Raw genomic sequence first — 11,622 nt, forward strand, 5'->3', positions numbered from 1 at the left:
ATGTTGGAATAAAATCATCACTGTGCCTCATATAACATAATATATCTATATATTTTGCATCACAAAAAAAAAAATTAAAAAATACCAGGCTCTGCTCTCTTTAAAAGTGCAGGCATGGAGAAATAAGATTTTTTCTTGAAAATGTTCAGTAATTTTAATGGACTATCCTGAAAACATGCATTTCATTTTGAAGGCATATTTGGCAAGGAAATTTGAAAAGCAGTGAGCACAAACACAGCATGGAAGCAAAATGCAGTGAGAATTTTCAGAAAAATACAAAATATTACAGTTTGAGAGAGGCTGGAGGATGTGCAATGACCAAGAATTCACCCTTTCCCCCCCTTCTTTTATTTTCCAAAGAGAAAAGGACTTGATCAACCTCCCTAAATGCATTTCCCTATGATCCCTTTTAATTGGAAATGAGTGATTGCAAAATTTTTTCGGCCTATATAGAAATATCTGCATCGTTGAAATAAAGAACAGTAAAAACAATCACACCTTGGGAAAAACAAACTTAAGGAAGATCAAAGGGAGATTTAACCAACAGAATTACTGTCCACAAAAATGCTTCCCTGCCTTTTTTTGTAGCAATTCCATGGAAATTTGGTGTTAAAATAGAAAGTAAAGTTAAAACTGGGATCTAGGTCTGCTGCTCTCTATTCCTCTGGGCTTACAAGGCTAAGCAGAAGTAGAGGAATTACCCACAAATATTTGGTGGGTTTTATATCAAGAGCCTAAAATAGCTGGGTACTTATGGAATTAAAGGGAAGGGAATTTGAAAAGAGCTGCTTTAAGTCACTGTGATGCAGCTTTTTAGATTAATGGCCAGGACTGAGGAGCTGCATTTTGCATTTCTGTGCCTTTGGAGCCACAGGATCCTGCTGGGAATGGGGAGGTGAGGCAGGAGGAAGTGTCAGGGTTTGTGTGCTGTGCCCTGGCCGGTGACAAGTGACACCTCCCGCCCTGTCCTCTCCTCCAAGTGCCACATGTGCCGTCAGGAGCCCGCAGACGATTCTGAAAGCTTTCAGTTATTCATATTTAATCCGCTGGTATCACTCCCGCGTTCCTTTTTGTGCTCTCGCTCCTGGCCAGATTTCCTCCCACCGCCGAGCACCTTTGTTTAAGGTTATTTCCCCCCAGATAGATCAGGCTGCATTTTTCCGAGTTCAGGGTCGTTTGTCACCACTCAGAGCGTGGCTCTGCTTTGATGGCTGGGGCCATCCGCTCTGGCTGTTGCAGGAGCAGAGTCAGAGAGGAGAAGTGCCATGAGCCCTGAGCCCCCTGTTTGCTCCACAGGCAGATAAGGGTCTCTTTCATGTGCAGGAGCCATCAGGAAAGGAAAATCCAACGCTCTGGCAGAATGACTCCACCATTGTGGCTGGGAGACCCTGCACAGCATCAGCTGATAGTGCCTGTCTGTGCTTCAAAGAGCTGTGACAGTGACAACACAGCTCAGGGCTCGTGGCTTGTCTGCAGCCCTCTGTCCATCCTCAGCCGAGCACCACATGGGCTCAGAGAGTTTGAAATACAGGAATTCTTGGTGTAGTGCTTAAATATGGAGCTGTTTTGTACAGAGTGAAAGGCAGAAATATAGCTAGAACGTGATCGAAAGTCCAGATTTTTTGGTAGAAAATAAATACAAATAGTTTAACTGGGAGGATAAATCTTTTCTCACTAAAGTCAGTGCAAAAGTCCTTTTGAGTTTTATGGAATCCTAGCATGGTTAGAGTTGGAAAGGACCTAAAGCTGATCTAGTTCTACCCCTTGCCATGGCAGGGATACCCAGCCCCAATGTCCAGCCTGGCCTTGGGCACTGCCAGGGATCCAGGGGCAGCCACAGCTGCTCTGGGCACCTGTGCCAGGGCTGCCCACCCTGCCAGGGAACAATTCCCAATTCCCAATCTCCCATCCATCCCTGCCCTCTGGCACTGGGAGCCATTCCCTGGGTCCTGTCCCTCCATCCTTGTCCCCAGTCTCTGGGATCCTCTGGAAACGACTCTGAGCTCTCCCTGGATCCTTCTCCTCTCCAGGTGAGCACCCCCAGCTCTCCCAGCCTGGCTCCACAGGACAGCTGAAGAGAAAATCTGGGTTATTTTTATTTGTAATTGATGTAGTTTGTGGTGACAAAGTTTCTGGATGGAAGGAAGTTGTACATCCCAATTTTCTTCAACTTCTTGCTGTCCGAACATTTAACTGTGAGTACCTGTTGGGCTGTAATGGTTTTTGCCCCTTCTCTGGGCATGTCAAAGCACCATAACTGCAATAAGGTCCTGATGATGCTCAATTACACTAAAACCAGTGTTTTTGTAGATGCTTTTGTTGTTTCTTTTTGAGATGTGAGTGGGGTTTTGTTCCTTTAAAAATACGGCAGGAGATTTTTCACAGTGAGAATGTCCCTTTATTGGCAGGGGCAAAGAGGATAGAGAGAGAGACAGCAGGTAGCTCTGTTAGCATAACTACAACCAAAAACAAAAGGCAAAAATTGAGAAAAAATACATTTAAATTCTTTAGTCTCATCAGACTGACTGTCTTCCAGCTTATGAACTAATTGAAGGGAGAATGGAAGCATAAAAGCACTTCTTGTTCGAGTTAGAGAAGTAATTAATTGATCAGATGTTGTTTCTTCAGCAATTACGTGATATTCCCCTGTTAATCAGTTGAAATTTTTGGTGTCAGTATCAACATCCAGCCTCTCTCAGTTTTCCACAGTGGATGATTGAGGTTCTTTTCCTTCTCCAGGGGACCTGTGGCTGGTTCTGACCGAGGCTTTCCAGGAGCATTTGTCGTGTCACAGATGCCAAGGAACTCTGCAGGCTGGAGACTTTTCCATAATTAAACTCGGTGCAAAATCAAGGGAGATCTTCATCACACTCCTTGTATTCCTATAAAATCTGTTGCCATGGGAGCTGGCATTGAATAGCAAGGTAGTGGAAATCCAGAGTGTTACATTACGTTTGCCCTGTAGCCACAGGAGGGTCCCTTAAAATAAAGTCGCCTTTTATCTTTGCTTTCTGAATAAACATAAAACTAGATTTTTAGTGCAAAATCCTGATTTCAAGGTTATTGATGCCAGACTAAATTAATACAGTCTGTGCCATAGCATACAAAATCCCCAGCAAAGCCAGGGATACTCCTGTCTTTTGAAAGCTTGACATTTGTTTTTCATAATGAACTTAAAGGTCACCAGCTACAGATGAATCAGGATATCTGCTCGAGTTTACATTTACATGCATTTTATTTTATTCCCATGTGCACTTTTTATGAGATCCATCACTGGAATAAAACTGTAGCGCTCTCTTATTATCCAGCTTTGATGGTCTAGAAGAGTTATCAACCTGCTGCCTTTAGGAGCCACCGCTGTTCTGGCTGGGATGGGCAGGGAATGAATGGCTGCCCTCTTTCCTGAGCATCACTGCCTATTCCACCTCTAAATATGACATTAAAAAGTGTCTCTCTGTCCCCAGCCCATAGCTCCTCGTGTCCTGACGCCCTGCTCAGTCCCTGGAATGATGGCAACCCCGTCTGAGTTGGTGAAAAATGCTTTGTGTGTGTTGATGCTTCTTTAATTCCCGTTTTATTTCTGCAGGAGGAGCTGTAATTAATCAAAACCCAACTTCCAGGGATTCAAAATGCCTCATCCAGCCCTAGAATGGATGTGTCCCATCTCTTCTGCATATGAATTTTTGTTTTTGCTCAGCCTAGCAAGTGACCTGTATTGCTGCACGGATTTTTTTGAAACCAAATAACATTTTATACTTTTACCAAAATACCTGTGGAGCTGACAGAGCATGATGCATTCATTTTCCTTGATTTTGTAGTGAGGGAAAAGGCTAGCATGAATAATTCAAAAATAATGCTGAGACTGTTAAGATTTAGTACTGGAGAGGTCATCACAGTTGGGAGAATGAGCTAGGAGACTATTACTATTCCACGATCTTTGAATCTCAAGGTGACATCATTATTATTTCTCTATATCTATAATGTGGTGCTGCAACCAACTCATTGCAGTGTTTCTCATGTAGGGGAGAAAGATCAATTACATACAGACCTCAAAATGTGAACTATAAGCATAGTGTCCAATAAAACTGTCATTAACAGTCACCACAATTTTAACTGTGTGCTTCCAGGTCAAGCTGCTTTAAAAATGATAACTGACATTGAAAGGTTGAATAAAGAGCGCCCGTTCCGAAGGGAATGGGGCTGCACCCAAATAAGTTGTCATTAACAAATTGGCTAATTCCCTTCTTCAGCATTCAGCACTTCTCTCCTTGTTTCTGGTTGCACATCCACTGAGAACTCTGGGAAAAAAAGAAAATAAAATGCTGAGTTTTCCACGTGATCAGCATCAACAGTGGTGCTGGGGATGCAGAGGAAGTGTCCCTGTGTGGTTTGATTTTATTTATTTCTTGTCTTGAATGAGAAACTGAAAGATGTCACCCAAATGGAAGCTGTATCGTGGTGATGCTTTAACTGTTACCTCACCTCTTGGTGTGCCTGTGGAAGCCTGAGTTATCCAAAATAAACACTCCCTGAGGAATCCTGGGAGCAATGTGTGCCAGCAAACAGCCACCAGGACTTCAGAGGCGCCTTCCATTGGGCGAGCACTGCCTTGTGTGTTTAATTAAACATCCCTTTCCCTTGGAGAATATCCCCCAAGACTGCAACTCCCAATAAACACTTTTCCAACACATTTTGTTTTCTTTTTTTGTAATTTTCAGATGAGTCTGAGATAAACAAGGCGGCTTTCATAATGAAATTACAGAGGAAAAGGGTTGGTGAGCCACCTGTTCCGAACACGAGGACATTTGATGTAAGCAGAGCTCAAATGTTTGTAAGAAATATGCTGCAGCTCTTTGAGGCTGTGATTCCTCCTCTGGTTTTGAAGGAGCAAGCTGCTATCATCTTCTCTTAATTCTTTCCAGTTTTTCTTGTGGGGTTTAGGCTTGCAGCATTGGGAGAGCTCCTCGCTCCTGGATAGCTGAGCATGGAGGTGGTGCAGGATGAGGAGCATCCCAGGGCTCCAGCAGATCCTGCCCTTCCCAGTTCTGGCTTCCCTCCTGTTTTTCCCCTCTTGGCTCCTTCAGAGCCATGATCCACAGCCAGGAACACTCATAGTGCCTTGCCAAAGCCAGGGAGCTCCAGCAGCTGCTCCAGGGAGTCTTCCCAGGATATTGATGGCTCTTGGATATCCAACATCTCCTCCATGTTTAGGGAGGAGCATTTATTTTCCTAAATTCTGATTGAAATAATTTCTAAGAATTAGATATTTTTACCATACAACCACAGACTGGGTTGGATGGGAAAGGAGCTTAAATCCCATCCTGTCCCACACTCTGCCATGGACAGGGACAGCTTCCACTATCCAGGTTGCTCCAAGCCCCATCCAGCCTAGCCCTGAACACCTTATTAAAAAAAAAAATAATATATGACAAAGAAACACAAGGAGCAAAGAGATGCAAATGTGTAAACAAAGAGCCTTTGCTATTTTGCTTGCCAGGCGCTCTGGTGTGCACAGCTGGATGGAGAGGGCACTGTGGCAGGACCATGGGCTCCAGTCCTGCTGAACCAAAAGTTTAAGAGGAGATTGGTCAGAGAATCAAAATTACAAAGGCTGGGAGAGGCATGATCCTGCGGCAGGAAAAATAAAACAGCTGTGAAACAATGTCTCTCTAATGGCTACAGGAAAATTAAGGGAGAGCAACACAGCAGCTTCCTGGGTATTGCATTTTTCCTGTTCAGTCAAACATTTATTTTCCTTTTTAGCTTTTGGAGGAAAGCCACATGACTTCAGCTGCACTTCAGCCTGGTTATGCACCCTGAAGTGCTGGGCTGTTTGTGTCAGGTTGTTGCACAGTGTGGTGCTCCTCCTCTGCAGAGGTTCATCCAGCAGGGATTCACCCCTGGGCACTGCCCTGGGCTCATTGGGGAGGGACAGGAGATTGGAGCATCATCACCAACAGGAATGGGCTTGTAGGACACCTGAGAACTGGGGATCAGAGAATCCTGGGGTGGTTTGGGTTGGAAAGGATCCTAAATCCCACCCAGACCACCCCTGCCATGGCAGGGACACCTCCCACTGTCCCAGGTGTTCCAGCCTCAGTGTCCAGCCTGGCCTTGGCACTGCCAGGGATGAAGTAGCCACATGCTGGGAATTCCATCCCAGTTCATCCCCACCCTGGCAGGGAACAATTCCCAATTCCCAATATCCCATCCATCCCTGCCCTCTGGCAGTGGGAGCCATTCACTGCCAGATTCATATCACAGAGACACTAAATAGAGGGGGGAAAAGAAAAGGAAAAGGAAAAGGAAGGAAAAGGAAAAGGAAAAGGAAAAGAAGAAAAGAAAAGAAAAGAAAGAAAAGGAAAGAAAAGGAAAGAAAAGGAAAGAAAAGAAGAAAAGGAAAGAAAGAAGAAAGAAAGAAAAGAAAAGAAAAGAAAAGAAAAGAAAAGAAAAGAAAAGAAAAGAAAAGAAAAGAAAAGAAAAGAAAAGAAAAGAAAAGAAAAGAAAAGAAAAGAAAAGAAAAGAAAAACATTTCCACTTCAATTTATTTTAATTTTAGGTTACTGCAGGATTTTACTCCCCTCACAGTTCTCATTGTATTTATGTAAAAATGTTATTAAGACAAGAAGTGAAGACAGGATTTCTTCATAATATCCAATTTAAACCTACTCTTCTTCAGCTTAAGGTCATTCCCTGTGTCCTGTCCCTCCATCCCTGTCCCCAGTCCCTCTCCAGCTCTCCTGGAGCCCCTCCAGGCCCTGCCAGGGGCTCTGAGCTCTCCCTGGAGCTGCTCCTGCCCAGGTGAGCCCCCCCAGGTGTCCCAGCCTGGCTCCAGAGGGGCTCCCATGAGAGGAGACAAAGGAACCACATTTATGGCACAAACATTGGGATCTCTGGAGACTTCAGCTGGCTCTTGTCCTTATCACAGCCCCTCTTGTTTTGGGGCCACCACACCACAGCAGCAGCAGCTACATTTGCTGTTAGATTTATATTCAGGTGCTATCCTAAAATACGGGATTCTGCAGGTCAGGGGCCAGTTCAAATGAGTCCAGGATTTCCAAACTTAATATTGCTGTGATTTAAGGTGCTATAAGGAGCTTGGGAAAAGTTTTGCTGCCTTTTAGATCACCTGAGGATTTCCTTTGGAGCCCACGTGCTCCCTGCATAGTGCTGGATTTTGCTTGCAAAGGCCATCTGGCTAGGGGGGATCTTGTTTGAGATTTAAAAAGCATACTAATAATTTAATAATAATGAAATCTTGCTGACAAAAATGGTGTTTTTGCAGAACCAAGCCAGGAGGAAATCCTCCTTCTGCCAGAGTTTGGGCTTCATAATGTGTTTTGAAACAACACTGGAGTCCTTTCTGAAGAGGGAAGGTTATGGTGCACTGGTCCCTAAACTAACCTCAAAACCACTGAAAAAAGTGTTTTAAATGGACTCTTTGTTCATCACTGTCCAAACTAGAAACTCCATCAATTAATAATGAATTTGGAAAAACTGTTGAAAAGCTACAATAATGAGAAATTGCTTTTCCTATGGAGGACATTGTGTACCCAGTGCCCGGTGAAGGATGGGATCCTGTTATCCCACCAGGAGAGAAGAGGAAAGTGGCAGAAAAGGAAAGGCTAAAGACAGTCATTAAAACCTGTTTATCATTAAAAAATAAAAGCAAAGTTCACTCTTAGCACGGGAATGCAAAGTGCAGCGTTCAAGGAAATGTAAACACAACTGCAACTATTTCATTTCATGGGAGGTTTTTGTTGCTCTCCTATTAAATTTAATGGGTTGCCTCATGAGAAGCAGCTCATTAATATGAATATGAGGAGCACGTTTCAACCTGCAAACTAAACAACACAAAGATGGGTGATGTTGATTTTCCCTGGCTTTTTAAAAACATGAACTCCAGCCGTGGAAGTAGCTGGAGCCTGGGGATAAAGCAGGGAAGTGGGAATCAGGGGCCGTGCTTCTCATCCCACTCTGTGTCAGATCCCTCTGATGTGAACCCGAGCAAATCAATTAACTGCTGTTTGCTTTGGTTCCTGAACCTGCTTAAATCAACCGGCACCGCGCTGCTTATTGGGAGGCTAAATAATTACAATTAATTACACTGGTCTCCATGAACAGCACCGGAGTGGGGCCCCAGGGCTTGGCTTTGGGAGGCTTTGGTGTGCTGGAGTCTGGGCTGATCCAAAAGCTGATCCAAAATCTGCTCAATGTCCTCCGTGGGAAAAGCAATTTCTCATTATTGCAGCTTTTCAACTCCTTTTCCAAATTCAGTATTAATTGATGGAGTTTCTAGTTTGGACAGTGTTTGCATTTATTGGTGATAACTCCAACCATGACCATGGAAATTCAGGGTTTTCAGTGTGTCTGCCCATGGACAAGGCTGAAAGGAACATTCCCACACCCTTGGATCCCTTTGGAATGATGGACAATGTCTCTCCTATGAGGTTGCTGCTTGATGTTTTCAGGAGGCTGCTGCATGAAAAAAAAAGGAGCAAAACCAACAAAATGCCTTCAAAATGAAATTTAAAAATCAGACAGCAACAGCCAGGAGGGGTCATATTTTTGGCCCTCAAAATATGTTAATTTTGGCACATTTATCAAATTAGGAATATTTTTCCAGAAGATTCTGGATTCCAAAGTCTCTCTTGTGATTGCACTATTTGGCCACAAGACTAAAGCTCACCTATGACTTACAGGTGTTGTTTAGGGACTGGTACATCAAGAAACTTCAGTGGTGTTTCTTTGTTTGTCACTTATTCATCAGCAAAATTCCTTATGATGATTTTAAATTCATAAGTAGATGTGGAGTTTGTCTTAAACCCTGATAGTAGAGTTTATATATGGAAGTGCTTTGAGGCATGGGAGATTTCACCAAAAAATTCATCATTTATTTTTTAAATATAAAAAATATGAAATAAATGAATAAAAAAGTGTTATAAAATAAATTTTATAACAGAAAAGTGCCAAAAATTCAGGCTTTAGCGGGATAGGATCTGCTACACTGCTGTAAAACATTGTTTAATTCAGAGTTCCTTCAGCATGAGCCCTCCAAAGCAAGTATTTACCTGAGCTGTCCCTCTCCATTCCTGCTGGGAGCTCATCTCCTTGATGCCTCCAAGGTCTGTCCAGGTGTTGGAAAACACATAAAGGCAGCCTGCTGAAAATGAAAAGAAACCACAAAAAAAGTGTTTCATGTTTTTTTTAAAGCTCTCATCTCAATGTAATTGCAAAAAGTTGAAGGAAGATACAATTTATATAAAACTGACAACTGTCAGCTGTCATTGACACAACATTTTTTGATCATTCTTTCTGGAATTATTTAAAATGAGAGTTTTATTCTGGCCTTGTATTTTATGATCTGGTTCTGCTTCTGTGGGTCTCCCAAAATGGGAATTACACTCAATGCTGGGAGTCCCAGAAAATCCATTCTGTCCATCACCAGCCCAGAGTTTGAGTTTTTCCTATTTCTTTTCTTCTGTGGAGGAGCTGCCACCCTGGTATGAATGGGTGGGATGAATTCACCCCATCCTTGCAGGATGAATTCTGGGATGAATTCACCCCATCCCTGCCTCCAGACCCAAACCATGACCCACAATCAGCATTTCCTGGAGAGATGCTGTTTTGTACTGGGAGGGAAGACTGGAAAAGCCTTGCCTTGTGTGGCAGCCTTGGGATGGATCCCAATAAAGTGAAAAACTTCATAATAAAAACAATAAATAATCAAGTTCATGGTAAGTCCATAAAACTTTCAATAATAATTAAACTTTTAGGATAAAGCACATAAAAGTAACTTAGAAAAACCCAGACCTGATCCTCAGCTCGCACAAGGAAAGAAGTGTGGAACATTCTACTTTTTTTATTTTGTTACATTTTTTGCTCCATTGCGCATACTCAGGAGACCCCTTTATTTCAAATTTAAAATAGTCCATGAAAATCTGTATTGACGTAATAGCTTATTAGGCTACAAGCAAAATATTCCCAGAACTAATTTTTAATTAATATAGTTCACTGAAAACTTATAAAAGATTCATAGATAATATGATAAAAGAAATAAACATCCTCAATATCATGTTAAGTTTCTTTTCTTTGTCAAACATTGGGTTTTTTCCTCTGCTACCAGCACAATAAAACCTGCTCTTACAAAATTGACTTGTCTTTGGCAGCTCTGTCAGGTGTGATATTTCCTGATCCATATAATGGTGCTTATTAATCAGTCAGATTGTGAACCCTCCTGTTGCAGAATGAGGCCTGTGTCGGGGATTAGCTATTTGTCGGGTGCAGGGAAACTTGGGGCTCAATTTGAGTCATCAGCAAGTTCTATTTATTGAAGAGAGCATCAGACACTTAAACAGCAAATAACAAGCTTATGAATATTCTGTAAACCAAGCAATCTATTGGTTAAACTATACCATCAGCTCTTCCTCATTCTTTTGGGCCTACATTCCCTATTTCCCACATCTCTCTGTCTACTTGTTATCATACCCAGCTAGGCCTAAGGACACGCTATTTTGCAGGTGCAGGACTTAGAATTAGCTACTTGTACTTTTCTAGTCTCTAGTCAGCTAAATTCTTAACACCCTCCTCTCACTTTGGGCGCTGTTGCTTTGTATTTTTAATCCAGACTTTCCCTGGAGCCACTGTCCCCACAAAGTGATGCTCCAGAGGCCAATGGAAATTCCCTCCTTGATCTCCAGGAGTTTTGTGTCGCTCATAAAACCAGGCTTGGACACCTGGGGGGGCTCACCTGGGCAGGAGCAGCTCCAGAGAGAGCTCAGAGCCCTGGCAGGGCCTGAAGGGGCTCCAGGAGAGCAGCAGAGGGACTGGGGACAGGGATGGAGGGAGAGGACACAGGGAATGGTTTTAAATTGAAAATGGGTAGATTTAGATAGGATTTTGAGAAGGAATTGTTCCCTGGCAGGGTGGGCAGCCCTGGCACAGGTGCCCAGAGCAGCTGTGGCTGCCCCTGGATCCCTGGCAGTGCCCAAGGCCAGGCTGGACATTGGGGCTGGGAGCACCTGGGACAGTGGGAGGTGTCCCTGCCATGGCAGGAATGATCTTTAAGGTCCCTTCCAGCTCAAACCATTGCATTTTGTGATGTTCAAGTGACAGGATTTCCCCAGAGCTGATCTCGTCTCTCTGCAGTCCCAGCAGGGTGAGACACTGAGCCCAGGCCCTTCAGGGAGTTTCTCTGCAGGCAGAGGGAAGTTGCCATCTCCAGGGATGGGTTTTGGCTTTGGCAAAGGGAAGTCCATGCCAGGATTGCTGAGCAGGAAAGTGCCTTAACCCAGGAGCTCCTGCAGGGTCTGACCCCACAGAATTTTTACCATCAGAAGGCACAGAGAAAGCTCGCCTGAGAATTGTGTAGGCCTGCTCTGAGCCTTGCCAGCAAGGATGAGCTTCTGGGACCTGTTTGGCACTATACACTTGATTTTTGCCCTAAAAAAGCAGCTGTTCAATAGATGGTATCTGATATTGAACGTTGGGTTCTGAGGAACCCTTTCCTCCTCACATTCTTCTGTCCCCCAGAGTCCTCCTCAGACACAAATCCTGTGTTTCACTTTGAGTCCCTGTTATTTCAGGGAGTCAAAATGTCCTTGTCCAAGAGTTATTTCCCTA

Source organism: Zonotrichia leucophrys, chromosome 6, assembly GCF_028769735.1.
Source record: "Zonotrichia leucophrys gambelii isolate GWCS_2022_RI chromosome 6, RI_Zleu_2.0, whole genome shotgun sequence".
NCBI classification, from domain to species: Eukaryota; Metazoa; Chordata; class Aves; order Passeriformes; family Passerellidae; genus Zonotrichia; species Zonotrichia leucophrys.